Consider the following 9321-nt stretch of genomic DNA (forward strand, 5'->3'; position numbering starts at 1 on the left):
ATTATGTATAGAAAATTTACCACAGTTTGAAGTATCAGGCTGCTACCGGAACACGGTATCGGAGCAGGGATATGAGAGTCCTTGTCTGATTAAACTTCAGCCATCACTGCCTTACGTGACAGTAAGAATTTAAAAATCATTGCTGTGTCTTGGTGGTATGGTTGAGGCTCCGAAGTGCCATGTTCAGACAAATAAAATGCATGAATCTACACTTTTGAAACACCAGAACAAGCGAGAAACCTAATAGTGGTGAAATTGCACCTTCAAAATCCTGGGCATGGCTGAATGTTCTCAAAAAGGAATTTCTGTTCGTGAGTCATTTACATCTTTTTGAAAACATTAACAATGTCAATAATGCCAATGTTCCAAAATCAGTTTTCTTCTCAGAAATATTTAATGTTGTCAAAGTATCAGATAGATGTCAACATAGCCAAACTGCAGAAAGCGAGGGAGAAGGGATGAGTAGATTTGAAATACCAGGCAGAGCAATACTGGGAATCTTGTGCCGTCTGGTGTGTTTCAGCTGGTTAAAGACTTTACGGTCAAAGGCTGCCAATCTAGTACATTTTGTGAACACTGACTTGAATTTACAGGGTTTTGAAGTGATGTCATTTTAATTTAGAAAACTGCTTCCTGGAAGTTGCTTAGACAGGAGTAAAATAATGGAAGTTATACTACTATAGGGACAGAGACTGAACAGAAAAGCCTGCAAGATTTACAGCAAATAGTGAAACATAGCAGATACGCTATTATATTACTGAAGGTGCTAGATTATTCTTCATGCTCTTGTTTTTTAGAACATGGGTTCAATGCCATAAGCATTTCATGTTCGAGCTGGAATTGCAGCCGGAATACAATCCCTCATTCTTTTCACTGGGCTGGCTTGATCAAGACAGGGTGGAATTAGATTGGGACAGAGTTTTGTTTATATGGATCGACTACTGTCTGGCAGAATCTTTCTGTCCTCAAAATTATGAGAAATACATGAATCAGATTTTAAAATTTCTATTGGCAGTATTCTTCAGCTGGAAGGGAGTGATCCAAAAATAGCTTTTCTAAATTGAAATAAGGTGTCTAAAGAACCCACAGCAAAAAATTTCCTTGAAATATTGTCAAAACTGTGAGTTCCATATTTCTCTTTCCCATTTTTCTCAGCTTCTTTAAGTTAGGCAAATGAATGGAGTACAGGTCTGAAATATGAAAACAGATAGCACAGCTGGCATTCAGTATACAAAAATATCAGGAAATACATTCAGATTCTTAGACTGAACTAGCATAGCAGTAATACCTTCCAGATCTATGAGGCACCTAGCTGAGTGGATATGCAAATAAGTAAGACTGTGACAAGTGGTAGGGAAAAGGTCATTTAATTAATATGCTCTGGAGTTTTCTCTTACCAGAATTTCTCTGAGAGGTACATTTCAACAGTGTTAATTTGAAAATAAATCTAATCTGCTTGTTGAAAATTGGGTTGTTGACACTAAGACCTTCTTGTTGAAACTAAGTCATTTAGATGTAAGAATCTGCAAGATCCAAGAAACTTCTAGTAACAATTTCCCTTGCAGAACAACCTTGTATGTCATATGATTATGCCAAATGATTATTTTCCTGCTTTATAAAAAAGTAAGAGTATCTTCTCTCAAGAGACAAAACTGGTTTTTATTTGCTTGAAGTGACGGGTGAAGAGAGGCAGAAAGCCACTCATGGCAATGCTAGAAATAGAATCCAGGTCGTGCAGTACACTGAACCCTTCTCTAACGTGTGTGTGTGTACTACTTTCATGAAAATTGGGAAGTTGGTGGGAATAGCAACAGTGTAATGAAAGCAAAATTGGCCGCCTTTGCCTCATACTGGGAATTTGCCTACTTGCCAAGAACCCAGTGTTTTCAAGGACATTTAGCTCCTACATCAAGGACTTCTATGAAAGTCTAAACAGGTTAATCAGCATGAAGAAAAAAGAAGGAGTGATGTGATGTCACTGATCTGTAAGCAGATCTCAGCCTCAGAACTAATATTATGATTTAAGGCTTTCAAATGAGATTAAAAGATAAATTCCTGAGACTCGAGCCTGTAATTTCACGCACACTGTGCAGCCATTCAGGCCCATGCAAAGTGAGTGGGTATAAAACACTGTCAAATCACCTACTGGAAACCAGGCCCTCGGAGCTGTGTGCTGCAGTTGTATTATGTGGTCTACTTTATGATATTAAAAGGCTACTGAAGTCTCCTGCCAATAAAACCATTAGATAGATACTAGCTACATTTTCAAAGGTCTGCGAAATGTCTATCTAGGCAAAATGGACAAATACTTCTTTTTTCCCATTAAGTGGCAACTGTGTGTACATTTACATATTTGCACCTGCTATTTCCTTTTTTCTAAGGCAAGCCAGATATGTCTTTAAACAAATCCAATGTCTTTGCACACTTTTGAACAAATCCACAGGATCCTGAGCCAATGGCAATTAAGTTTTATTCCTCTCTTTTCGCTCATACTAGTAGAAATGAGAAGTTAACAGAAGCGCTACTAGGAAAGGGACTACAGAATCAATTCCCTTATCTGTACATTGCCCTGGGGACTGTATGTAGCTTATAAACTTTAAAAAGTATACTTTCAAAAGATCTGCTTTACTTATCATTTCTATATAAGGCTGGATTTTCTTCCTTAAATTAGTTTCCCTGCCCCTGCCTCAGTCAATATTCCTTGAAAATGTAAACATGAATCTTAGCCTGTTGCGGAGTTCTGGCAACCATGTGATAAGTAAATTTATTGTCATAAAGCAACATCTTTAACAACTAAGTTTTCTTTTTGACAGTGCTCCAAATAGAGGTGGATGAATGCAGTGCGCCCTACTGTCTCCTTGCTGGTTGATTGATAGAAAAATTTATCACATGGATGTATTCAGTGTTTCAACTAATGAGATTGAGGGTCGCAATGGATGTATGGAGCGCGGGGTAGCTCTTATTTTAGCAAATTAGCAATGATTTCAGTCCTGTGCAAGTAATTAAGTCTGAATATATTTGGACACAGTTCGATCTTTCTCTAATTGGGGGAGCAGGATTTGAGTCACTGTGGGGATCAGAATAGGGGAAGCAGGACATACATAATAAAAGTAATAGCAAGAGACAAACAGGTCATGTGATGAATTAAAACAGTTCACAATTATTTTTAAACCCAGAAACAAGTGGATTTTTCACATTGTTTTATGAATTGGTATTGTAATACATTTTAATTTGTGGACACGTTCTCCCTTGTGGCACCTTAGCAGAAAGACATTTAAACAGCAGCTTACCATTATAAAAGACAAACCTGAGTGAGAAGCATGGCTCCCTGAGGAGGAGAAAATCCATCATCCTGGTTTGCACCATTCAAAACTCCGTTGTCCAGGATGTCTGGCGATTTTGACTGAAAGATTACCTGATTCTGTCATAGTTCAGAGCCTAATTTTCTTAAATCGCATCAGAACCCTTGGATAAATACTGTCTGGTACTAACTACTTGCCATACCTCAAAGCATTAAATTCCTCTTGTTGGAAGAGGAGCAAATACCACAGCGCAGAGTGTTGATTGAAAATGTAATCTTTCCTTCCATGGGCTGCTGTGGAATAGGCGATAACACTCAACCACAGGTACTAACTATTTGAGTGACAGCAACTCAGTGGGTCATCCAAAACTGCTTCTTTGCTATGTTGGAGGAATGGGCAACTACAAGGGGAGGAAATTAAAAGAAGATCCTGCTAAGTAGTGTGGCTATGCTGGGAGTGGGAGTACATCCTCCTGCAGAGCTCCCGAGTCATTTGTGGCCAAGGGAAAAAATGGTTCAGTATCTGGTATGGCAAAAATCATGTTTCCAGCTCTACCAAATAATTCTTACCCTTGAAATGTTTTGCTGTTCAGCGCACAGTGAAGCACTGAGCAGTTTGAATATCATCATTCCCAAGTGACCAGGAGGTAATATTGGCAACTGGTGGATTAGTCTTAAGCCTCTTGGTAATAAACTTTGTATGAAGAGGCCACATCTTAGTTGTGAAATAAGATGCGCTCAGAGACATTCATTAGGAGTTAATCAGAATCGATATAAGAGAGACAGTAAAGCTATATACTTGTCTGATTAAAGCAGCCACAAGATGCCAACAGCCTACTTTTGCATAGCACACAATGCATTTAACTCATGCCAAGCTGAGGTGTCCTACAAGGCTTGGGATCCCATATACATATTCTGTGTTACGACTTGAAAAAATTCCTATATATACTTTGTAACAGTTTTCCTGCCTTGTGTGTAAGAAAAGCTACTTTTCAGAAAAGGGAGCGAGGAAATGCCAAAGTTTCTAGCAGTTGAGAGGTGCTTAATAACAGAAAGAAAGAAAAAAACAAACAGGATGTTTCTGTGAGCAGAGACTACACTTAGTGATAACAATCTTCAGAGTGACTGACAGGGGAAATGGGAAAGTGTGGGAAAAGGGAGACATGACAGTAGTTACAAATTATCCCCTGAAGCCGATTTAAAATATAGTGAAGATGCAATATCTTTTACCCTGAAAGTTAGAATAACTCTACTGTTGTCGGTAACAGGTAGATATCCCATTCAATTAATATGTGTTTTGGGGAGGAAAATGGTTGTAGAGGTGAAAGTAAGATTAAAGAACCTCAGCCCTGCTGTCTTCCAGCAGTCCCTGTGGTACGCTGGCATGTGTGACCAGGTGCTGACACAGAGGTATGGAGGTCAGATTTCCAACTTCACAAAAGCAAAAACCTTTAAGGATATTGTCACTTTTTTTTTGGTGAGTTCAGGTCAATGGAAACATGCAATCACTTTCAGTGGGGTTTGAATTTCATATCTGGCTTTTAATAAAAACAGTAACCCACAGTCATGAAAAGCTGGAAGAAATTTTCCCAGGGTTTCGGAACACAGCCAAATCCAGGTGGACTGATACCTCAGACAAATTAAGGAGAAAAAGTAAATCTCAGGAGACCCTCATAGGTTGCATTCATTTTTAAAACACCCATGTCCTGGGTTTTAGGAGTAAACAGCAACTACAGTTCCCATTAAAACTCAGAAAATGAGACTAGAGATGCTTATTCAGCAGAAGTGCAGTAGAAGGCAAACTATTTTGCAATAACGTGACAGACAGACATAAGGAAATGTCTTTCATGCAGAAAGCATTTATACGCCCATAGTAGAGGTTATTTCCATCTCCCCCAATATTTTTCATTACATTACCACAGCTCCTGTGTAGAAACTGCCTGCAACAATGAAGTCTTTGTCTAGGAATCCCCCCGCCCAGGCTTCTAGATTAAACTAACAGGGGGTTGATACCAACAGAGAGCTCAAATAAAAATTCATCTCCATAGCAAGAGGTAGTATTGGAATACTGAGCATCAAAATTAGTCTATAAGGAAAAAGGATACAAACGGTTTCCCTATCAGATGAAACGGCTGTTGACAGAAATATATGCCTGGCAAGTCAGAGATTCTGGAAAATCAGGAATCTGCACATTGTGGCCTTTGATGTGGGCATCATGTGAAATCTATGACATTCATTTGAAGAGATCCAAAGATTATTCAAGGGCTTGTTAGAAACACACGTGTAAATATACATCCCGGCTGTAAAAACAGCATGTTAAAAGACATACAGGAGTATTTAAAAAAATTGCAAAAAAATTAAAATGTGGCCAAAATTGGATTCTGAAATTAATAAAATCTCTTTCACATATGTAATCGTCAAAAAATAACTAACCTGCAGTATTAGATAAAAAAAATTCAAGAGCCTCACACACTCAAACTTGCTATTTTTGAAATTATATCGTAAGCCGTCAAAGGGGAACCCTTTAACTTCATAACAGTTGAGGCATTTTCACTTTAAAACACGCTATTAGCTTTGTCCATTTTTGAACAGTCCATTTTCACATTCAGATAGTGCTTAACATAATTCAGTATAATTTCAGCAAACCTTTTAGCAAGAGTGGATCTCTTACGTTACCCATTCTGTCTGACGCTCAGAAATGGAAAGGGTTGATTGCACACAAGTATGTGACTATCTGATAGAAATGGTGTCTCAGTCATACATGAGTGACAGAAATGTATCTTGACTTCTCTGTTCTTTCTTCTTGACACTTTGTAACGAAGACCCTTGTATCAGGTAAAAGACACCCAAAATTACATGCTTTTGCATTATAAAAAGGGGAGGGTGAAAATTATTGTGAACACAAGCAAAGTTCTAAAAAGGCCAACAATGATACGCTGACTTGTCCAAAACCAGTGAGATACACAGGAGAAAATGAAAAAAGATTTTGGGGAGGAGGCAACAGTTTGTTTCGGTCATCTTCAGAGGTGACATCACCACAGAAATGAGGTAGATATTGAGATGGAATGGAAGGAAGAAAGCATGAGTGTATCGGCCTTTTCGTCCCTTTCTCCCCGTGACACCCCAACAATTAATACAATACAGCTCATTAGATCATGAAAGGACTGCTAGACACTTTCCTCACACATAGTGTCTCCCTGTAGCCCTATTAGATTCCCCATTGTCTGGTTATGCGGAGCCAATTAAATAATCAGCATCCAGTTTTGTGGAAACCGCAAATAAAATCCAGATAAAAGGCACTAGGATGTCCTTGACTTTTGCAGGAACTGAAAGATCCATATGACAAACTGAGTTCTTAAACCTGACTCTTCATCCCATGAAAAAAAATGAGCGGGAAATTTTGTGTGCCAAGGCACGTAAAGCTTGCTGTTCCCATATGAGTTCCCTACCTGCATTCCTTTACTTTTCCCATCTTTCCTCTTGTCCCCTACCCTGCCATCCCCGCACAATGGAGCAACAACTATTAGTAGTTCTCACTGAGGCATTTGGAGCCAGTTCAGCAGCAAAGCCCTGGCAGAGAATACCTGTCCCTGCCCTGCATTCTGTCTGAAACTGGGGGAGGAGATGTCAAGAGAAATGTTACCTGGGCATTTTGGATCAATCCTCGCTGCATTTGACATACTGTTTTACTGGACTTCAGTCAAAGTTGTGAGTGTTCTCTTCTGCCCTCTCAGCCACTCCGTGTTTTGTATAAACTTTTTGTTCCATTTGCCTGCTCTACCTTTTTCTCCCCCTTGTGTTATATTCTTATATTTGTTTTCTCCTGTGGTCCCTTAGAGCTATCGGATCCCTCAGATACTCTCTGCCATGCCGTCCTGAAAAAGAGAAGCTCTACCCAAACTAGCCTAGATAAGAAAATAAAAATCTGCATTTTATAGTATCCATTTATCATCTCTTTTCGCATACTGAACTTGAAAGTTTTTTCCTTCTGCTTCTTATACAGATACACAGTCACTATCTCATAGAGTCCCCTTTCCCCTGTTGCAGGGCCTTGGAGCACAACAGTACAGAACATACAACATAATCCTAGACTATAAATATACATATAGAATGTACGAGTCACTATAGTGGTGCTTCTGACCTTACTTTCCAGTTCTCTCCTATCGCTCTGCCTTCTGATACCTGTGCGTTGCCCAGAATAGAAGATACTCTTGATGTAGGAAGGTAGACCTAACCAACATGTCTGAGATGGTTTGACAAACCCTGATTCCTAAAATTATAATCAAGGTGCAAGACAGCGAAAGGAAAAGAAAGGTGAAAACGCTGCAAAATATATCCCAGGCCCTTAAACGGTAAATGAAATCCTGAAGGAAAATAGCAGAGAACAAGAAAACAAAAAATGTTATGACCAGAAAGTGATAAATAAATAAATAGGCAAATTATATCAGAAGAAATAATGCAAATATCTTCCTGTGGTTTCTAGTATCTAACAACACACGGGGTCCCTTAGCCAACAATTCATTAGCATTTGTTAGGCATGGGTCAAAACTGCAAAGTATTGAGATCTGAATTAGAAACTTTTCTCACCTCAGAAATTAAAAGATACTGCCGTGCAGCAATAGAATATGATTCAAATGAAGGAAATTCAGTGGAGCACTATTGTAATGCTCTGATCGGTGCATGCCGTTTTGTTACACCAAGTAGCTGTTTAATAGAAATATCCTCTAATGTCTACTTAAAATCATAACTGGTTTTTTAATACTGATGCAAAATTGTGGGGATTTGTCAATACTGTCGATCTGCTTATCTCCTGAATTGAAGTAGAGTAGAAATAGGAGATGTAATGGGAATGAATGTGAGGAGCATTTTGCACAAAACCAATTGACAGTTCAAGAGAAACAGACCCAATCAGAGCATAAACATAGCCTTAAATATTATTAAAACGGTACCTTGGGTCATTCATGCCACTTGATTACTTTAACATTTGTAACCATATGGGACAAGGACTTGACATGAAGAATGGAATGGCTTTTGCACAATGGACTATTCAAATTGAAAAATTGGCCAAGTGCATGAAGGGCAATTTGCCTTCCTTTGAAGCATCTTGCATTTGCCAAGCAGAGTGGAGAATATTGGACTTGATGGATCATTGGCTTAATGGAGCATGGCAGATCCTATGTTCCTATTAAAACTGACTGGCGGAGGGCATTGTTCCAAACACAAATTTGGTATTTAAAGTAAATGTATATATTCTTCTGAGCTTCCCTACATTAAAAAATTACAAGTTGCCCCATTTCTGTTAAAACTTATTAATTTTATGTAGCCTGATTTTTTTAGTGCTGCACTCTGATTTACAGATGACCTCAGAATAACAATAATTTATTATGAGACTGAGTGAGAAGAAGGTGGCTAAAAGGGAACAGTGGTGTTGGTGCATTATTTTATATGTCACATTTCTAGCTTGCTTTGCTAGAACAAGATCACGTGAGAGGAGGCTGTTTTTCTAAATTGCCATGTAAACAAGCAAGTAAGGTGTTAAGATCTGTGTAGCTGAGAAATGCGGTGGTCTTGTGACACAAGAAGCAGCTAAAACGAAGGGGATGGTCTCGGGAAACCAGAGATACAATTCAGTGATCACTGTCTTTATTATCTTTCAGCAAGTATAATGCCACAAACCTACTTAGCTCACAGCCATAAAACCTCTTATCAGAGTTAACCCAAAATTAAGAAATAAAAAACTTTTAAACCTTTTTAGAGGCAAAGGCAGGGGCTGGAATGGATAAATATCTCAGAATTACATCATTCTCCACTGTCATCTTTGTGGCGGGTCCACACCCTTAGAAAAAGGGCAATACAGGGCATCTAGTGTGGTTGCCTGGCTGCCAGTTAGCGCTACAAAATCCTCTCCCTAAATTTACAGGGACCTGTCTTGAAAGTAGTTAGCTGTTTTACCTGCTTCTCTCTCCTCCTTTGTTAGAAAGCCATTGTAGAACCTTACCTCTTTGTCCAAATAACTTTTT

Source organism: Pygoscelis adeliae, unplaced genomic scaffold, assembly GCF_000699105.1.
Source record: "Pygoscelis adeliae isolate BGI_AS28 unplaced genomic scaffold, ASM69910v1 Scaffold31, whole genome shotgun sequence".
In the NCBI taxonomy this organism is placed as follows: Eukaryota; Metazoa; Chordata; class Aves; order Sphenisciformes; family Spheniscidae; genus Pygoscelis; species Pygoscelis adeliae.